At 41.4% G+C, this 20,969-nt stretch overlaps 1 protein-coding gene across 1 annotated transcript in view; it reads right to left on the reverse strand.

Annotated features, from left to right (window-relative positions):
• Positions 1–20,969, reverse strand: part of dscamb (Down syndrome cell adhesion molecule b) — a 498,706-nt gene that overhangs the window by 235,607 nt on the left and 242,130 nt on the right.

Below are 20,969 nucleotides of genomic sequence, written 5' to 3' on the forward strand. Positions count from 1 at the left end.
TCATATTTCCCAAGTAAAAGTTGGTCTTTAGCATGTCAACATTCTGGCACTCACTCTTTTACTTGATGACATATATTCAGCACTATAGATGGTGCTTCAACATTGTATTTAAAAGACGAATTTTCTGGATATTGCATATCAAAATACCACAGACACAGGCCTCGAGTTAGATCTGAACACTGTCATAGCACCGCAACTGAAAATTCACCACATAATCACACAAAACAATATTTGGGTTTCCAATTGTCCTCGATCAATATTAAGATCCACATTTTTAATGATTTCCTGGATTCAGCCAATAGAAGTGTGTCTGCACAGTAAAATCCCCAGTGTACATATGGTCCCACTCTGACCAAAGTAGGACCATATGTACACTGGCTGTGTTAATTTAACACTATCAGTGTTAGTTTTACACTGGTGAATTTACAACAACCCCTGGCAAAAATTATAGAATCACCGGCCTCAGAGGATGTTCATTCAGTTGTTTAATTTTGTAGAAAAAAAGCAGATCACCGACATGACACAAAACTAAAGTCATTTCAAATGGCAACTTCCTGGCTTTAAGAAACACTATAAGAAATCAAGAAAACAAAATTGTGGCAGTCAGTAACGGTTACTTTTTTAGACCAAGCAGAGGGAAAAAAATATGGAATCACTCAATTCTGAGGAAAAAATTATGGAATAATGAAAAACAAAAGAACGCTCCAACACATCACTAGTATTTTGTTGCACCACCTCTGGCTTTTATAACAGCTTGCAGTCTCTGAGGCATGGACTTAATGAGTGACAAACAGTACTCTTCATCAATCTGGCTCCAACTTTCTCTGATTGCTGTTGCCAGATCAGCTTTTCAGGTTGGAGCCTTGTCATGGACCATTTTCTTCAACTTCCACCAAAGATTTTCAATTGGATTAAGATCCGGACTATTTGCAGGCCATGACATTGACCCTATGTGTGTTTTTGCAAGGAATGTTTTCACAGTTTTTGCTCTATGGCAAGATGCATTATCATCTTGAAAAATGATTTCATCATCCCCAAACATCCTTTCAATTGATGGGATAAGAAAAGTGTCCAAAATATCAACGTAAACTTGTGCATTTATTGATGATGTAATGACAGCCATCTCCCCAGTGCCTTTACCTGACATGCAGCCCCATATCATCAATGACTGTGGAAATTTACATGTTTTCTTCAGGCAGTCATCTTTATAAATCTCATTGGAATGGCACCAAACAAAAGTTCCAGCATCATCACCTTGCCCAATGCAGATTTGAGATTCATCACTGAATATGACTTTCATCCAGTCATCCACAGTCCACGAATGCTTTTCCTTAGCCTATTGTAACCTTGTTTTTTTCTGTTTAGGTGTTAATGATGGCTTTCGTTTAGCTTTTCTGTATGTAAATCCCATTTCCTTTAGGCGGTTTCTTACAGTTCGGTCACAGACGTTGACTCCAGTTTCCTTCCATTCGTTCCTCATTTGTTTTGTTGTGCATTTTCGATTTTTGAGACATATTGCTTTAAGTTTTCTGTCTTGACGCTTTGATGTCTTCCTTGGTCTACCAGTATGTTTGCCTTTAACAACCTTCCCATGTTGTTTGTATTTGGTCCAGAGTTTAGACACAGCTGACTGTGAACAACCAACATCTTTTGCAACATTGCGTGATGACTTACCCTCTTTTAAGAGTTTGATAATCCTCTCCATTGTTTCAATTGACATCTCTCGTGTTGGAGCCATTATTCATGTCAGTCCACTTGGTGCAACAGCTCTCCAAGGTGTGATCACTCCTTTTTAGATGCAGACTAACGAGCAGATCTGATTTGATGCAGGTGTTAGTTTTGGGGATGAAAATTTACAGGGTGATTCCATAATTTATTCCTCAGAATTGAGTGAGTCCATATTTTTTTTCCCTCTGCTTGGTCAACAACTGAATGAACATCCTCTGAGGCTGGTGATTCCATAATTTTTGCCAGGGGTTGTATGTGTATGTGGTGAAAGTGGTGATTTTGGAGAGACATTGACTTACGAGGTCTATTAGAAAAGAAACCGACAGTTTTATAAAAAAAAACTATATGGATTTGAATCACGTGCGATTACACCAGACATGCTTGAACCCTCATGCGCATGCGTGAGTTTTTTCACGCGTGTCGGTGATGTCATTCGCCTGTGGGCAGGCTTTGAGTGAGCACTGGTCCAGCCCTCTCGGCTGAAATCCTTTGTCTGAGACGCTGCTGGAGACGGCGCGCGTTGCTTTATCAAATTTTTTTCAGGACCTGTGAGGGATATCCGAGTGGACACTATTCGAGAAATTCTGCTGGTTTTTGGTGAAAAGTTTAACGGCTGATGAGAGGTTGTGGAGTTTCTTTCGCTTTAAGGACAGCTCACAAAGCAGATTGGCGCGGCGCGGTCGGAGGTGGCGTCCATCTGGCTGTTTCGAGCTGAAAACATCCTAATTTAAGGCTCTGTTCACCCAGGACGTCGTCAGAGAACAGAGAAGTTTCAGAAGAAGTCGGCATGTGGAGTTTATGTGGACATTCCACTGTTAAAGGAGATTTTGTAATGAAAGAACGTGCGGGCAAATTCGGCGAGTCGGTTCCATGATGACGACGCAAATCCGTCTGCGCCGCGACAGGAAAAACACCTCCATGTTGAAAACCATTTGTAAAATTCAGGCGGCTTTTGATGGCTTTCAACAAGTGAGTATCTGAGAAATTGTTTAACAGCTGGGCATGTTCCATCTTGTCCGTTAAGGTTTCCAATGGAGGTGTTTTTCCTGTCGCGACCCCCCGCGGTCGGGTCCGGCCCGACATGCGAATCTGCCCGCACATTCTTTCATTACAAAATCTCCTTTAACAGTGGAATGTCCGCATAAACTCCTCATGCCGACCTCTTCTGAAACTTCTCTGTTCTCTGACGACGACCTGGGTGAACAGAGCCTGAAATGTGGAAGTTTTCAGCTTGAAACAGCGAGACGACGACGCCTCTGAGCGCAGATCACCGTCAGGCCTTAAAGCGACACTTACAGACCAAAATCTCTCATCAGCCGTTAAAATTTTTACCAAAAACCAGCTGAATTTATCGAATGGTGTCCACTCAGTTGTGCCTTACAGTTTTTGAAAAAATTTTGATCAAACAAAGCAGCAGTCTCTGAGCCATTCCTAAACAATGAAAAAAACGACGAGAGGGTGGGCGACTCCTCACTCAAAGACTGCCCACAGGCGAATGACATAACCGACAGGCGTGAAAAAACTCTCGCATGCCCACGAGGGTTCAAGCATGTCTGATGTAATCACACGTGATTCAAATCCATATGGTTTTTGAAAAAAATAATAAGGTCGGATACTTTTCTAACAGGCCTCGTATTTTGGCAGTGATACTTGTGTTTCTGGGTCCTCAGCCTTTGAGACCAAGAAAGTTCTGGGAATGCTTGTGGAGTCATGAAGTCGCTGGACAGAGGTGTTAGGTGATGCTGATATCGCTGCAGGAGAAGGAAGGTCCAAGCCTTGATGGTATTGATGCTTCTGTCTCAGTGTATGGTTGTGATACTTGAACACTAAACAGACCAGTGGCCTGAGGCTGGTAGCAAAGACTGGATGTCTCTGGTACCAGGTATCTTCAGTGGATCATTGGGTAAAGCTGGAATGACTTTGAGTCAAACACATAGTTATTTGGAGAGACCAAGATAAGGAGTATCAGTTGTACTGTGAGGGAGTATCATTTTCAACATTTTGGCCATGTGGCTCAATTCTCTGTGCATGATCCAACACATAGGTGCCTGATTGTTGAGGACCCCAGTGCCATTAGAAGGCCAAGGGAATGTCCACGTTTTACCTTTTTTTTTTTGGTAGATAGATGGATACTTTCAAGGGGCTGGGATAGAATGTTTGTTTGTTTGGGTGGTTGCCCTCCAGGATCCAGTGTGGTTTTGTGGTATCATGGCTGAGGTGAAGCATTGCACCAGCACATGCTCCCAGACTTAATTTGCTGAAACATGAGACTCAGATTTTCACACTCCTCCAGTTGTATGTTTTCTATGTTCAAAATAAGACTATAAAACAGAACACTAAACGAAATAATAAATGGACTGCAGTTATATTGTGTTTTTCATCTGAATCAGAATGTTTCTGTGTAGGCTCTCAGTTGTCCAGGTGGTTTCCATAGTAGAGAAGCTTGAATCTTCGACTGGACTGGGTTGCTTGACGCGAGGACGTTTCGCTTCAAATCGCAGAAGCTTCCTCAGCTAAAATTCTTGCTCTGGTAGTTATTCTTCTCTACAAGAGTCAAGGCAGAAGTCAGACTACCAGAGCAAGAATTTTAGCTGAGGAAGCTTCTGCAATTTGAAGCGAAACGTCCTTGCGTCAAGCAACCCAGTCCAGTCGAAGATTCAAGCTTCTCTACTATCTGAATCAGAAGCTCAAAGTGCTTTACATTGATGCTTCGCATGTACCCATTCACACTGACACACTCGCACACCAATGTCAGGGTGCTGCCATGCAAGGCGCTCACTACACACAGGAAGCAGCTAGGCGATTAAAGACCTTGCCCAAGGGTCCTTAGTGACTTTGCGGTCAGGGTGGGGTTTGAAGCCCAAGGCTTAACCACTAGACCATCACCTCCCCCACCACCAGCACACCAAACTACTGCAGATACAAAATACAGTTCAAATACAAAAACACTTTATTTTAAATGCATATTTTCATAACTATTTTCAGTTAATATTACCCATCCCTTGCTCAGTAAGGCCAATCTGACAACAGAAGTGTCTTTGGTTTTAGTGAATGAAAATGAAGAGAGATTTCATCCCAGCTACAGGATGTGCTGAATAAAGTCTCCAATTAGGAACAGTTCTCGCCAAAAAAAATGTCACAATCTCAAAGGAGGAGTGGCAGACCTCTCTTCCTGAGAACATTTTCTATGGACTAATGATGACAGGAACTGAGATCACTTTTCCAAAAAGCATAAAAAATCCTCAATTTCTGTGTTATTGTCAGAAAGCGAAGCTCCATCCCTCCATTCGTTCACACAGTGCTGCTGTTACAAAGTGAAGAAGTGCTCCACTCCGCCACATGCACTCTATCTAATCATGCCCACTTTGTCAGAGACAGGATCTAATATGAGCAGCGGACTCTTGGCAACAGCCGGCTAAATAAGCCTCGACATACAAATGAGTTACAGTGTCATAGCTTCGTCACAGCGAACTCAATGTGATTTAAAACGGCAGCTGTCTCATCAAAGCTGACCATCTGATTCTCAGAACATACAAGGAATTACTAACAAGCAGTGTTGGACACGTTACTTTAAAAAAATTGTTATAGTTACTTGTTACTTCTCCAAAAAAATAACTGAGTTAGTAAATGAGTTATAGCATTATAAAAATAATTAGTTATGAGGGACAGTAACTACTGCATTACTTTTTAAAAAAATGTTCAAATATGTCATTGAATTTAGATCCCTCCCCCCACCCTTAATTAACTTTAAATTCAACTGTATGTCCAATTATTTATAATAAAACTGAACATTAAATATGTTTAGTGAATTAAATGGACATTTAATAGAATAAACTAACGTGTTGCCCATGGGGATCCACAGACTCTGCATTGGGTAGTGTTTATACAATAGGTAGCTGACATTTTTCAAGGGTGGTAATAAATTATGCAAAGTTTCTATAATGATTTGGAATGGCGTGTGAGTCCAGAATGTAATTATCAACGTCCATTGTTCACTGTTGTTACATAATATCTGTAATTTCTCCAAAAATATTTGTCCTATCAACATTCCATTTTGGCAGCGTTCATCCGCAACCCAAAATACATAAGTATACAAACGGAAAATGTCAGCTCTCCCAGTGAACGAAAGTACACACACGCATGCACACATACAGTCACACAGAGGCCACTTGCCTTTTAATATATAGATGATTTACCGCCCCCTGCTGGAATAGCGTGTGAGTCCAGAATGTAATTATCAACGTCAGTTGTTCACTGTTGTTAATGAATATCTCTAATTTCTCGAAAAACATTAATCCTCTACTTTCTGTTTTCACTGCATTCATCCTTGACCTAAAATACATCAGCATACCAAACAGCAAATGTCAACTCAGTTTCTACGTAATCAAAGCCATACACACGCACACATGCACAGACGTATCTACGCACGCACACACGTACACAGAGGCCACTTGCTTTTAACATATAGATAATTAACAGTAAACATTGTACACTAATCCACCCTATATAAATGTTGCTGTGGGACAATGTGAGACAAGACACACTTCAAAATGAATACATTAAATGGCAAATAAATGGGCTGTTTTTATATAGCACTTTTCCATCTGCATCAGATGTTTAAAGAGCTTTACAATGATGCCTCACATTCAGCCATACACATTCACACACCGATGTCAGGGTGCTGCCATGCAAGGTGCTCAGTACACACCGGGAGTAACTTGGGGATTAAGGACCTTGCCCAAGGGCTCTTAGTGATTTTCCAGTCAGGCTGGGGTTTGAACCGGGGATCCTCTGGTCTCAAGCCCAACACTTAACCACTACACCATCACCTCCCATATAATTATTATTTTAGATATTATCATTACTGCGTTCATAATAATACAAATACAAATTGGCTGATTTTTGATTATGACTCTGGAATTCTCATGCTTGTCTTAACTGGGGTACTGGAAGTATGGAAGCAATTACAAAAAAAGAAAAACTTATCTGTGGTCTAATTTTAATTTTAATTTTTTAATGCAGTGAATGCAATACGCTTCCGTAGAAAACAGCTTCAATGGGCTTAATTATAGTAACTTGACGCATTTTATGCCGATACATTGTTACAGTGTATCGGCATTGCAACGATGAAAACAGAAATTAGTTAGGTTACCCATTACTGAAAAAATAGCACAGTTTGTAATGGCATTTATTTTAACGGTGTTATTCCCATCAGTGTTAATAAGCTACCAACATGCAACGGAAAATCTACAGCTGCTGTTCCATGTGGTTCCACGCACCTCTTAGCATATTCAAAGTTTTGCCAACAGCAGAAAATTGCCAATGCTACATCAAAAGCACTAGCACATTTCACATGGTGCTGGAAATTTGACCTTGAACTCTGACCGATCCTGAATGAAATTAAATCACTTCTTCCCTTCCACAGGCTTAATGCACCTGCCACGTCTGATCAAAATCTGATCAGAGGCTTTATCTTGGGAGGGTGAATGAAAGTAAAATGCGTGGTGCAGCAGGTCCAAATCCATTTGGGGAGTGTCCGAGCACAAATTACTATTGAAGCAATCAGTGCACTGGGTAGAAAGGGGCTGGAGTGACCATGTTCATTAGGTATTGGCATGTCATTGTCACTGCGTACCATCAATCAATCAGAGTGGTACATGTACTGTCATGGTCTGATGTTTACATCATGGGCATGACTGTCATGGTAAATTTGAGCTTTTGATATCTTTGAATGGCTCTTTAGCCAGGGTGGATTGGCTGGTCAGCATACATTATTGACTTACAAAAAAACAGGAATTGGGTGCACAAATTTGAATTTATTTTGGATCTTCTCTCATTTACACAGGGTCAAAGTCACAGCATTCATTCAAAAGACCAATACTCAGAACAATGGGAAAGTCCAAGGAACTCATTAGGTATAAGGAGAATTGCTGATTTACACAAGTTGGGAAGGTCTCTTGGAGCTATTTCTAAACAACTGCAGATACCAAAATTACCAGTTCAAACAATCATACGTAAGTACAAGATAGTCAAATGTGTCAACACTTTGCCAAGGTCTGGAAGAAGACCCAAACTGCCACCCTCAGATGAGAGGAAATTGGTTAGGATGTTCAGGAACAACCCAGAAACCACCCAGGCTCAGGCCTGCCATGAACTGGAAACTGCTGGTACACCAGCATCACTGTCTGAAGCAACTTTTATAGTGCCATGGACTGAGAGGGTGCTGACAAAGAATAAAGCTCCTGCTCCAAAATCGAAACCTTCAAGCTAGACTGAAATATGCAGCTGCACATAAGGACAAGATAAATGCCGCTTCCCTGCCTTTTATTATGCAATAATGCTGAATTCATGTGGAAATGATTGTTGTACAAAAGTTTCAGATATCTGTCGCTGAGATAGATGATGACTGGAGTGCAGTTTTGAGCAGAAACGAGGTGATAATCGGTGGCTCGCTGCTGACGCTTAGAAATGACGATGCTGACACACCACAATGACGCATGCGCAGTGAAGGCAGGGCGTATCGATTTTTAGTGGGGACCTGTTCGGTCAGTAACACCGGCTCCAGCCCCCCATAACCCTTCACTGGAATAAAAGGGCTCAGAAAATGGATGGAATGATATAATAATGTGCACATAAAGGGCAGGTTTGTGAGTCTGAACAGTTATTTAAAGCTGAAGATGGGACTGGCTCCACAGTACACTGTGACTCAGACAGCAAGGGACCCAGTTCTGGCCGTCACAGGAGACACAGACATGATAAATGAGGCTGTGAATGTTCCAAAGCTGTGTGGCAACTTCTCTGGCCCACTTCAGCTCACCACTCTCAGGTCAGCCATTATATTACAAATATGAACAGCTGTCTGTGTCTTTACTACAAGTCTTGACATCTGCATATGAAATCTACTTTTAAGATTAGGCTTAAAACTTTCCTTTTTGCTAAAGCTTATAGTTAGGGCTGGATCAGGTGACCCTGAACCATCCCTTAGTTATGCTGCTATAGACGTAGACTGCTGGGGGGTTCCCATGATGCACTGTTTCTTTCTCTTTTTGCTCTGTATGCACCACTCTGCATTTAATCATTAGTGATCGATCTCTGCTCCCCTCCACAGCATGTCTTTTTCCTGGTTCTCTCCCTCAGCCCCAACCAGTCCCAGCAGAAGACTGCCCCTCCCTGAGCCTGGTTCTGCTGGAGGTTTCTTCCTGTTAAAAGGGAGTTTTTCCTTCCCACTGTAGCCAAGTGCTTGCTCACAGGGGGTCATTTTGACCGTTGGGGTTTTACATAATTATTGTATGGCCTTGCCTTACAATATAAAGCGCCTTGGGGCAACTGTTTGTTGTGATTTGGCGCTATATAAAAAAATTGATTGATTGATTGATTGATATGAGAGAGCTTTATAAATAATAACAATAAAAAAAACACTAACAACAACCACCACTGGTATAATACACATGATACAGTGGTACATGCTGTGGTATACCCACTAAGATATATTCACTACACACAACCAGACACAATATATCAGACTTAATTGTCACTGACAGTATATACTGTGTATCCTGTATTTCATTTTATCAATCACTTTGTAAGTTATTTAGAATGTTGACTGCATCTCCATACAGATGTCTTTAAAATAATCGTAACAAGATAGGCTTATCTCAGTTTTGTTCACAATGTCAGATTATCTGTCAGTCAGTATTTTACATACAAAATGGCCTCTTCACACATAACACAAAGTTGGGCGAATTAGGCCAAAACTGGCCAAAAAGGCCAAATTGGAGAACCTTGAAAAATTCTAGACACTGTCGAGAGGGACAAACGGTCGGACAACCATGTACGGATGGGGTACACATGAAACCATCCCTCGGGGATGGTTTTGTGCACGTGTACGAACACAGTGCGACCACATGAGAGGTGTGATATTATATCGTGCTCACACAGCAGTGGAAGCAATTAAATGTTGTACAAATGTACAACCCCAATTCCAATGAAGTTGGGACATGGTGCGAAATATAAATAAAAACAGAATATAATGATTTGCAAATCCTCTTCAACCTGTATTCAACTGAATACACTACAAAAGAGAAGATATTTAATGTTCAAACTGATAAACTTAATTGTTTTTGTGCAAATATTTGCTCATTTTGAAATAGATGCCTGCAACACATTTCAAAAAAGCTGGGACAGTGGTATGTTTACCACTGTGTTACATCATCTTTCCTTCTAAAAACACTGAATAAGTGTTTGGGAACTGAGGACACGAATGGTTGAAGCTTTGTAGGTGGAATTCTTTCCCATTCTTGCTTGATGTACGACTTCAGTTGTTCAACAGTCCGGGGTCTTTGTTGTCATATTTTGTGCTTCATAATGCGCCACACATTTTCAATGGGCGACAGGTCTGGACTGCAGGCAGGCCAGTCTAGTACCCGCACTCTTTTAATATGAAGCCACGCTGTTGTAACACGTGCAGAATGTGGCTTGGCATTGTCTTGCTGAAATAAGCAGGGACGTCCCTGAAAAAAGACGTTGCTTGGATGGCAGCATGTGTTGCTCCAAAACCTGGATGTACCTTTCAGCATTGATAGTGCCATCACAGATGTGTAAGTTGCCCATGCCATGGGCACTAACACACCCCCATACCATCACAGATAATGGCTTTTGAACGTTGCGCTGGTAACAAGCTGGATGGTCTTTTTGCTCTTTTGTCCAGAGGACATGACGTCCATGATTTCCAAAAACAATGTGAAATGTGGACTCATCAGACCACAGCACACTTTTCCACTTTGCGTCTGTCCATTTCAAATGAGCTCAGGCCCAGAGAAGGCGGCGGCGTTTCTGGATGTTGTTGATGTATGGCTTTCGCTTTGCATGGTAGAGTTTTAACTTGCACTTGTAGATGTAGCGATGAACTGACAATGGTTTTCTGAAGTGTTCCTGAGCCCACGCAGTAAGATCCTTTACACAGTGATGTCTGTTTTTAATGCATTGCCACCTGAGGGATCGAAGGTCACGGGCATTCAATGTTGGTTTTTGGCCTTGCCGCTTACATGTAGAAAGTTCTCCAGATTCTCTGAATCTTCTGATTATATTATGGACTGTAGGTGATGGAATCCCTAAATTCCTTGCAATTGAACGTTGAGAAACTGTTAAACTGTTGGACTATTGTTTTCACGCAGTTGTTCAAAAAGTGGTGATCCTTGTCCCATCTTTGCTTGTTAACGACTGAGACTTTTGGGGATGCTCCTTTATCCCAATCATGACACTCACAATTAGTATCCTCAGTTCCCAAACACTTATTGAGTGTTGTTAGAAGGAAAAGTGATGTAACACAGTGGTAAACATACCACTGTCGCAGCTGTTTTGAAATGTGTTGCAGGTATCCATTTCAAAATGAGCAAATATTTGCAAAAAACAATAAAGTTTATCTGTTTGAACATTAAATATCTTGTCTTTGTGGTGTATTCAACTGAATATAGGTTGAAGAGGATTTGTATTCTGTTTTTATTTACATTTTACACAACGTCCCAACTTCATTGGAATTGGGGTTGTACATAAATCGAAAAAATGTGTAAGGACAAAATAATGAAAGAGCACAGAACATTATTAGAACTATGAATGTACTGTTTAAATGTAAGACAATTATGTTACTGGTAATGATGTGTAACTGATGCCTGATGACTTGACAGTCTTTGTTGGAATTGAGAAAACAAATGGATTTCATTTTGTCTGTTAAAATATTTAATTCCAGTTATAGAGAGCAGACAATACAATGATTATTGTACTTCTGTTCCTTCGTGTTCATGAAACATGACCATGGAAGTAAACATGGAATTAATGCACTGACATGAATGAATTGATGTGCTCACATCATGCAGCCACACAGATGGTCCATGTTTCCAGCTGTCTCTGCCCAATGAGCATGTGGCGTGCTGAAGGACACTGCATCATGTGGACTATAACTCACATGGTGGACGTGACATTTGCCACACCAGCTGGCCGTTCACATGACCAGATGGATATTTTCACATGGGCAGCCTGGCTGAGGGTGTCTGTAGTGTGCACTAAGGTGCAGCTGAACATGTTCCAAAGGTGATATATGTTTTTATTTTTCACCATGTCATGAGAGCCTGCCCACACGTGCACTGCGGTGACATGTTGAGAGGTGATGTTCTTCATGGCATGATATGTATTCTCAAGCTTTGAATAGCGATGACACAGTGGTGAGCTGCGGCATGATGGTCGCCTTCGTGACTTTGGTGGACCCGTGTATGCTGGCATCATCTGATTGCTTCAGTGGGCGAGCCTGGGCCATGATCATCAGCAATCGCGTGTCACGTGACGTGGCTGTCCGGTCGGATGGTGCACTGGTGCTGTGACATGCAGCTGGAGGAGCTGGGTTTTTATTTTTATCTCTTTTGTGGTGGTGTGGCACGCTGCTGGCAGGTGATTACACCTCCAGTGGAATATGCTGGATATGCCATGAGGGTGTTCCACAGCTGTCAGCTGTTCCATCATGGACATGACAGCTGTCCAGATGTGTGCGCTGCACTGGGCAGCGATTGCACTGCACTCCGGCCAAAGTTCGAGCCTTCGCCACCTCAGCCCCACATCAACAATGTTGGAATGTGGTGTGTGTGTGTGTGGGGGGGGGGGGGGGGGATACACTACCACGCCATTCATGATTCTTGGAGGGGGCACCACATACTCACTTGCCATTCATGTTGCTGGGGAGAAATGACACACTCGCATGCTATTTGCATTGCTTGGGGGCAGACACAACACACTGACTGCCCTTTGAGTTTTTGTCACCTGGACTGCAGCTCGAAAGTGGTGTCCTGGGCTCTACATTTTGTGTTGGCCACGTGAATGGTTCCATATTTTCTAAGTGCCCAGTGACTGCTGTTGGAAGTTCATAGGTGGTACCTGGCCGAGCGTGGGTCGAATGGCTACTCTGCGCCATTTGCCCTCATTCAGCCACTGGTGTGAAGGCTAGTCCGTTCACCACATTTGGCCAGGGTGTGATGTGGCCAATCATTTTGTGCAGCCCCTTGACCGCGGTCCAAATGGTCCGACCTGCGTACGAAATGCTGTACGAATGTTGCGACCATGCTCAGATGGCAGTCCGACCTCATCTTGACGCCGTTCAATTGGGTTTCCAGCATGACCGTGATGCAAATGTAGAGTGCATGTGCTGTGGCCAAATAGTTGTGCTGACTGCTGTACGAGGCCCAGAAGTCAGGTTGCTCTTCAGGAGCAAACACTGAGACACTGAGGGTATCAAAAACAAATGCACAAAAGATTGTTATAAATTATACATTCTAGATTTTCAAGTCACTCTGTGAACACCTCATCTCATCAGAGCTCAGAAGTTAAGCAGAGTATACATCCTGATAGTACTGTACTTGGTTGGATGACCTCCTAGTAACACCATGAGTTGCATGTTTCTTTATATAGAGATGGAACTGCAACAGGATGGGCAACTGGCATAAAATGTGTTAGATCCCAATGCAGATGTCTACTTGATCTGAAGTGGCAACCCTGACTTTAAATCTTTGGGAACACATGCTCAAATGAAGACCCAGAAAATAACAAACAAGACAGACAAGAAAGAAAAAGGAAATTCTAGATGATGCCACTGACCACAACTTGAAACATGGCCAGTGAGGGCCGTGGTACAACAATATATTTGAATTTTGCCTTCAGCTTGACAAAAAACATACAAAATGTGGTGTCTGCCTAACAAGTGAGTGTCCAAAAAACAAGCAAAGTAAGTCTTCTGTAACTCTGCTCCTAATTTAATTACAGCCTACAAAAAAAGTTGGCCAAATAAGAAGCAGTTTCAGTCTACTTCCTATTCATGGCTACTTCCTTCCAAGCTGTAGTCATCTTTACAAAGATAACTAAACGATGCTCTGCTGCTACAAAGCTGTGCACCACCCTTTGAATATTTGGCCACGCGATTATGCATATTTTTATTTTATAATTCATGTGAATTCATGTGCATTTCATTTGCCATCATTTTGCACTTACACTCAAATGTTACTATTTTTATTGTATGTTTTGTTCTTGTTAGTCTTTTTTGACACCTACAGCGTTGTGTACATTTTGTACGTGTCTTTAAATGAGTGGATTGTGATTGTTAGGCTAAGTCCTGCCTGATTAGAATCAGTGCTGTGTTTCATCATATGACAGAACGTAGGGGGCCTGACGGTGGATCATAGTTTTAATATGAGGTCACATTGTAGAATCAATCAATTCAATCAATTTTATTTATATAGCGCCAAATCACAACAAACAGTTGCCCCAAGGCGCTCCACGCTGCAAGGCAAGGCTATACAACAATCACGTAAAAACCCCAATGGTCAAAACGACCCCCCGCGAGCAAGCACCTGGCGACAGTGGGAAGGAAAAACTCCCCCCCAACAGGAAGAAACCTCCAGCAGAACCAGGCTCAGGGAGGGGCAGTCCCCCGCCGGGACTGGCCGGGGCCGAGGGAGAGAACCAGGAAAAAGACATGCTGTGGAGGGGAGCAGAGATCAATCACTAATGATTAAATGCAGAGTGGTGCATACAGAGCAAAAAGAGAAAGAAACACTCAGTGCATCATGGGAACCCCACAGCAGTCTAAGTCTATAGCAGCATAACTAAGGGATGGTTCAGGGTCACCTGATCCAGCCCTAACTATAAGCTTTAGCAAAAAGGAAAGTTTTAAGCCTAATCTTAAAAGTAGAGAGGGTGTCTGTCTCCCTGATCCGAATTGGGAGCTGGTTCCACAGGAGAGGAGCCTGAAAGCTGAAGGCTCTGCCTCCCATTCTACTCTTACAAACCCTAGGAACTACAAGTAAGCCTGCAGTCTGAGAGCGAAGCGCTCTATTGGAGTGATATGGTACTATGAGGTCCCTAAGATAAGATGGGACCTGATTATTCAAAACCTTATAAGTAAGAAGAAGAATTTTAAATTCTATTCTAGAATTAACAGGAAGCCAATGAAGAGAGGCCAATATGGGTGAGATATGCTCTCTCCTTCTAGTCCCCGTTAGTACTCTAGCTGCAGCATTTTGAATTAACTGAAGGCTTTTCAGGGAACTTTTAGGACAACCTGATAATAATGAATTACAATAGTCCAGCCTAGAGGAAATAAATGCATGAATTAGTTTTTCAGCATCACTCTGAGACAAGACCTTTCTAATTTTAGAGATATTGCGTAAATGCAAAAAAGCAGTCTTACATATTTGTTTAATATGCGCTTTGAATGACATATCCTGATCAAAAATGACTCCAAGATTTCTCACAGTATTACTAGAGGTCAGGGTAATGCCATCCAGAGTAAGGATCTGGTTAGACACCATGTTTCTAAGATTTGTGGGGCCAAGTACAATAACTTCAGTTTTATCTGAGTTTAAAAGAAGGAAATTAGAGGTCATCCATGTCCTTATGTCCGTAAGACAATCCTGCAGTTTAGCTAATTGGTGTGTGTCCTCTGGCTTCATGGATAGATAAAGCTGGGTATCATCTGCGTAACAATGAAAATTTAAGCAATGCCGTCTAATAATACTGCCTAAGGGAAGCATGTATAAAGTGAATAAAATTGGTCCTAGCACAGAACCTTGTGGAACTCCATAATTAACCTTAGTCTGTGAAGAAGATTCCCCATTTACATGAACAAATTGTAATCTATTAGATAAATATGATTCAAACCACCGCAGCGCAGTGCCTTTAATACCTATGGCATGCTCTAATCTCTGTAATAAAATTTTATGGTCAACAGTATCAAAAGCAGCACTGAGGTCTAACAGAACAAGCACAGAGATGAGTCCACTGTCTGAGGCCATAAGAAGATCATTTGTAACCTTCACTAATGCTGTTTCTGTACTATGATGAATTCTAAAACCTGACTGAAACTCTTCAAATAGACCATTCCTCTGCAGATGATCAGTTAGCTGTTTTACAACTACCCTTTCAAGAATTTTTGAGAGAAAAGGAAGGTTGGAGATTGGCCTATAATTAGCTAAGATAGCTGGGTCAAGTGATGGCTTTTTAACTAATGCTTTAATTACTGCCACCTTAAAAGCCTGTGGTACATAGCCAACTAATAAAGATAGATTGATCATATTTAAGATCAAAGCATTAAATAATGGTAGGGCTTCCTTGAGCAGCCTGGTAGGAATGGGGTCTAATAGACATGTTGATGGTTTGGATGAAGTAACTAATGAAAATAACTCAGACAGAACAATCTGAGAGAAAGAGTCTAACCAAATACCGGCATCACTGAAAGCAGCCAAAGATAACGATACGTCTTTGGGATGGTTATGAGTAATTTTTTCTCTAATAGTTAAAATTTTATTAGCAAAGAAAGTCATGAAGTCATTACTAGTTAAAGTTAAAGGAATACTCGGCTCAATAGAGCTCTGACTCTTTGTCAGCCTGGCTACAGTGCTGAAAAGAAACCTGGGGTTGTTCTTATTTTCTTCAATTAGTGATGAGTAGTAAGATGTCCTAGCTTTACGGAGGGCTTTTTTATAGAGCAACAGACTCTTTTTCCAGGCTAAGTGAAGATCTTCTAAATTAGTGAGACGCCATTTCCTCTCCAACTTACGGGTTATCTGCTTTAAGCTGCGAGTTTGTGAGTTATACCATGGAGTCAGGCACTTCTGATTTAAAGCTCTCTTTTTCAGAGGAGCTACAGCATCCAAAGTTGTCTTCAATGAGGATGTAAAACTATTGACGAGATACTCTATCTCACTTACAGAGTTTAGGTAGCTACTCTGCACTGTGTTGGTATATGGCATTAGAGAACATAAAGAAGGAATCATATCCTTAAACCTAGTTAAAGCGCTTTCTGAAAGACTTCTAGTGTAATGAAACTTATTCCCCACTGCTGGGTAGTCCATCAGAGTAAATGTAAATGTTATTAAGAAATGATCAGACAGAAGGGAGTTTTCAGGGAATACTGTTAAGTCTTCAATTTCCATACCATAAGTCAGAACAAGATCTAAGATATGATTAAAGTGGTGGGTGGACTCATTTACATTTTGAGCAAAGCCAATTGAGTCTAATAATAGATTAAATGCAGTGTTGAGGCTGTCATTCTCAGCATCTGTGTGGATGTTAAAATCGCCCACTATAATTATCTTATCTGAGCTAAGCACTAAGACAGACAAAAGTTCTGAAAATTCACAGAGAAACTCACAGTAACGACCAGGAGGACGATAGATAACAACAAATAAAACTGGTTTTTGGGACTTCCAATTTGGATGGACAAGACTAAGAGTCAAGCTTTCAAATGAATTAAAGCTCTGTCTGGGTTTTTGATTAATTAATAAGATGGAATGGAAGATTGCTGCTAATCCTCCGCCTCGGCCCGTGCTACGAGCGTTCTGGCAGTTAGTGTGACTCGGGGGTGTTGACTCATTTAAACTAACATATTCATCCTGCTGTAACCAGGTTTCTGTAAGGCAGAATAAATCAATATGTTGATCAATTATTATATCATTTACTAACAGGGACTTAGAAGAGAGAGACCTAATGTTTAATAGACCACATTTAACTGTTTTAGTCTGTGGTGCAGTTGAAGGTGCTATATTATTTTTTCTTTTTGAATTTTTATGCTTAAATAGATTTTTGCTGGTTATTGGTGGTCTGGGAGCAGGCACCATCTCTACGGGGATGGGGTAATGAGGGGATGGCAGGGGGAGAGAAGCTGCAGAGAGGTGTGTAAGACTACAACTCTGCTTCCTGGTCCCAACCCTGGTTAGTCACGGTTTGGAGGATTTAAGAAAATTGGCCAGATTTCTAGAAATGAGAGCTGCTCCATTCAATGTCGCCTGCTCTGGCCCTCGGAAGACAATTGACTATGGTTGCTGGCGTCGCTAACTTCACATTTCTCAAAACAGAGTCGCCAATAACCAGAGTTTGATCCTCGGCGGGTGTGTCGCCGAGTGGGGAAAACCGGTTAGAAATGTGAACGGGTTGGCGGTGTACACGGGGCTTCTGTTTAGGACTATGCTTCCTCCTCACAGTCACCCAGTCAGCCTGCTTTCCCGGCTGCTCGGGATCTGCCAGAGGGAAACTAACGGCGGCTAAGCTACCTTGGTCCGCACCGACTACAGGGGCCTGGCTAGCTGTAGGATTTTCCACGGTGCGGAGCCGAGTCTCCAATTCGCCCAGCCTGGCCTCCAAAGGTACGAATAAGCTACACTTATTACAAGTATCATTACTGCTAAAGGAGGCCGAGGAATAACTAAACATTTCACATCCAGAGCAGAAAAGTGCGGGAGAGACAGGAGAAGCCACCATGCTAAACCGGCTAAGAGCTAGTAGCTGCACTAAGCTAGCGGATTCCTAAAAACACACAAAGTGAATAATGTGTAAATAATTTAGAGGTGATTCAGCAGAGGGAGTGGTTTAGTTAAGGCATGTGAAGATTACACTGTGAAACAAATCGTTATCTAGGTAACTAGATCAATCTAACTGCGCAGATTAAACAGCTAACAGATACAGCAAAACACCGCTGTGCTCCGGAACAGGAAGTGATACAATACCGCAGTGAGAGCCAACCACCAGTAGAGGCAAGCAAGAGCCAAAAAAAAAAATGAACTGAACTGAATAGAACTTAACTATTCACCACAGAGGCCCTCAGGGCTGCACAAGCAGACAAAATAAATTCAGTGCTACAACTGTTCTGCAGATCAAAGCATGAAATACATTGTTCCTGGATAGTGCCTCTTTGTCTGTACATAAATAACAGGAATGCACATGCGCTGATAGAAAAAAATATGACTTGAGCAATGAGAAATAGGCCTAAGGTCAGGTACTTTCCTAAATTTATTCCATTAACATCAAGAATCAAATAGGCTGCACAGCACCCCGCACCCCCCACTCTGTGACCCTTAATTGGAGTAAGCAGGTACAGAAAGTGGATGGATGGACTTTAAGAATCAATAAAAGACATGCTCATTGTCAAACTACTGTAAAAGTCTTTAAATCAGTGGGTGGCACACTTTCTGGTGTCACGGCACAGTACTGTAAGAAACAAATTATACTTCATAAAAAATAGGAATGCTTAGAAAATCAACACATTTAGACATTTAGTCATGGTGAAAAAGACCTGCTGAAGTTCACACCATGCACCACAAAGTGGAAGAAAAGTGATTTACAACTGACTTTGAATGTTTGTGCCAGACAGTGTTTCACACATTGCTAATCTACTGGGATTTTCACACACCACCATCTCAGGATCGAAAGACAAACCTGAGCTTTGAACAACACATTGCACCTTGATCAGCAGAAAACTTCACCAGGTTGATGAATCTTGATGCTTCCTAAAGTATTCAGATGGTGGAGTCAACAATAAGTGTAAAAAACATGAAAGCATTGATCCATCCTGCCTTGTGGCAATCGTCATCAGGCTTTATGGTTGTGGTATAATGCTGTGGAGGGAGCTGAAACTCCAAACCTGAAAGATCTGGAGAAGATCTGTGTGGAGGAGTGAACCAAAATCCCTGCTGCAGTGTGTGAAAACTTGGTCAAGAACTACAGGAAACGTTTGAGCTCTGTAATTGCAAACAAAGACTACTGTACCAAATATTAACATTGATTTTCACAGGTGTTCAAATACTTATTTGCAGCAGTAACATACAAATAAATTATTTAAAAAAATCATACACTGTGATTTCCGGAATTTTTTTTTTTTTTTTTAGATTATGTCTCTCACAGTGGACATGCACCTAAGATGAAAATTTCAGACCCCTCCATGATTTCTAAGTGGGAGAACTTGCAAAATCGCAGGGTGTTCAAATACTTATTTTCCTCCCTGTACCTGATCAACTGAATGAACATTTTTATTCTACTTAATATCCGATGTGTCTGCCATCTGTTGGATCATTAGTGCATGCTGATAAAACTATTTTGAGCCATGAATAAGAAAAATCATACAAAAATATAAGTTTCCAAGTACTTAAGTGTATAAGATTAAAATCAGGACAAATAAAAAATTTCAGCAGCTCCAAGACACAAATAAAAATGTCTTGTTCTTGGTGCACCTGCTATGTGAATAGATGTTAGGAACAGGAGTTAATAACAGAGCTGCCATTGAAAGCCCATTGAAGAAGGCAGCTTTGGTTCCATGAAACATTTGGCAGCCAAGCTTGAATGTTAAAAGACGGCGTCTCATCCACCATCAAAAACCTCTGTGTTCTATTTGGCTCATTCTGCTTCCTCCCTCTGCTTCTGCTTCTTTTCTGTCTACCTTTACTTCACCCTCTCTTTCTTCTCTGTGTCGCTTTCCATCTCTCTCATGCCCTGAATGCTAAAATAGTGGATGACTGTGTCAAAACACAGAAATAAATGCCTTGTTTTACCTTAAAGATGACCTCTCTATTTCACTTTAACTACATGTTCTTGTTGCTTTTTGAAAATTAAAATCTCTGTCTGTAAATTACCACATTGGCCTGAATTTAACATTAGGGGCTTTTGTTAGTTAGTTTGCTTAAAATGAACTATGAAGGAAGGATGCAGATTAGAAGACACTTCCGCCAAGGCACAAATCTCCATATTCTGCAATATTAAAAAATAATTTTCTTGGCCTTCATGTGGGTCCAACTCAGAATTTACTGGCATCTTTCCAGGCTAGACCTTAAACCTTTCATTGTTATTTGACAAGGATTAAATTACTTTCTGAGGATCAAGCTAACCACCTAATAAGGGTTGAAGCAATCGAGCACCGCAGTCTCGTTTTAGGGTGGGCACTAAAGGGGTAAAATATGACACATACAATGTGATTTCTCTACTTCCGGGGAAAAAAACATGGCATTTTCTATGAGTTTTTGGGCAAATTACATGCAAACATGGAATGGGAAAAGCAAGATTCACCTTTCTGGTGTCAGTACAAGTTCTTGGCCTATTATTGGGTTTGGAGACATGAACCACTGGAGAACTGAATTCACTCTGCCCATTTTCAATCACACCTATATCCATCATATAAGACATATAAAATTCTTCCCTTAAGCACTGCAGTTTGAGTGCTAGCCTGTAGGGGTGGTGCTTGACTGGAACTACCCTGCCTATATCCACATAATGGACAACTAACAATGTATACCTTGGAACACCATGGAAAAGAGAAAGACATTCAACTATCAGAGCTTTTTCCTCACTCTGCGATTCACCTGGTAGATGTATAAGCTGGACATCAACTAATTTGAGAGCCTTTGAGTTCTTCAAATGGAACCTGACTACCTTAAGAACTT

Source organism: Thalassophryne amazonica, chromosome 4 (assembly GCF_902500255.1).
Source record: "Thalassophryne amazonica chromosome 4, fThaAma1.1, whole genome shotgun sequence".
Taxonomy (NCBI): domain Eukaryota; kingdom Metazoa; phylum Chordata; class Actinopteri; order Batrachoidiformes; family Batrachoididae; genus Thalassophryne; species Thalassophryne amazonica.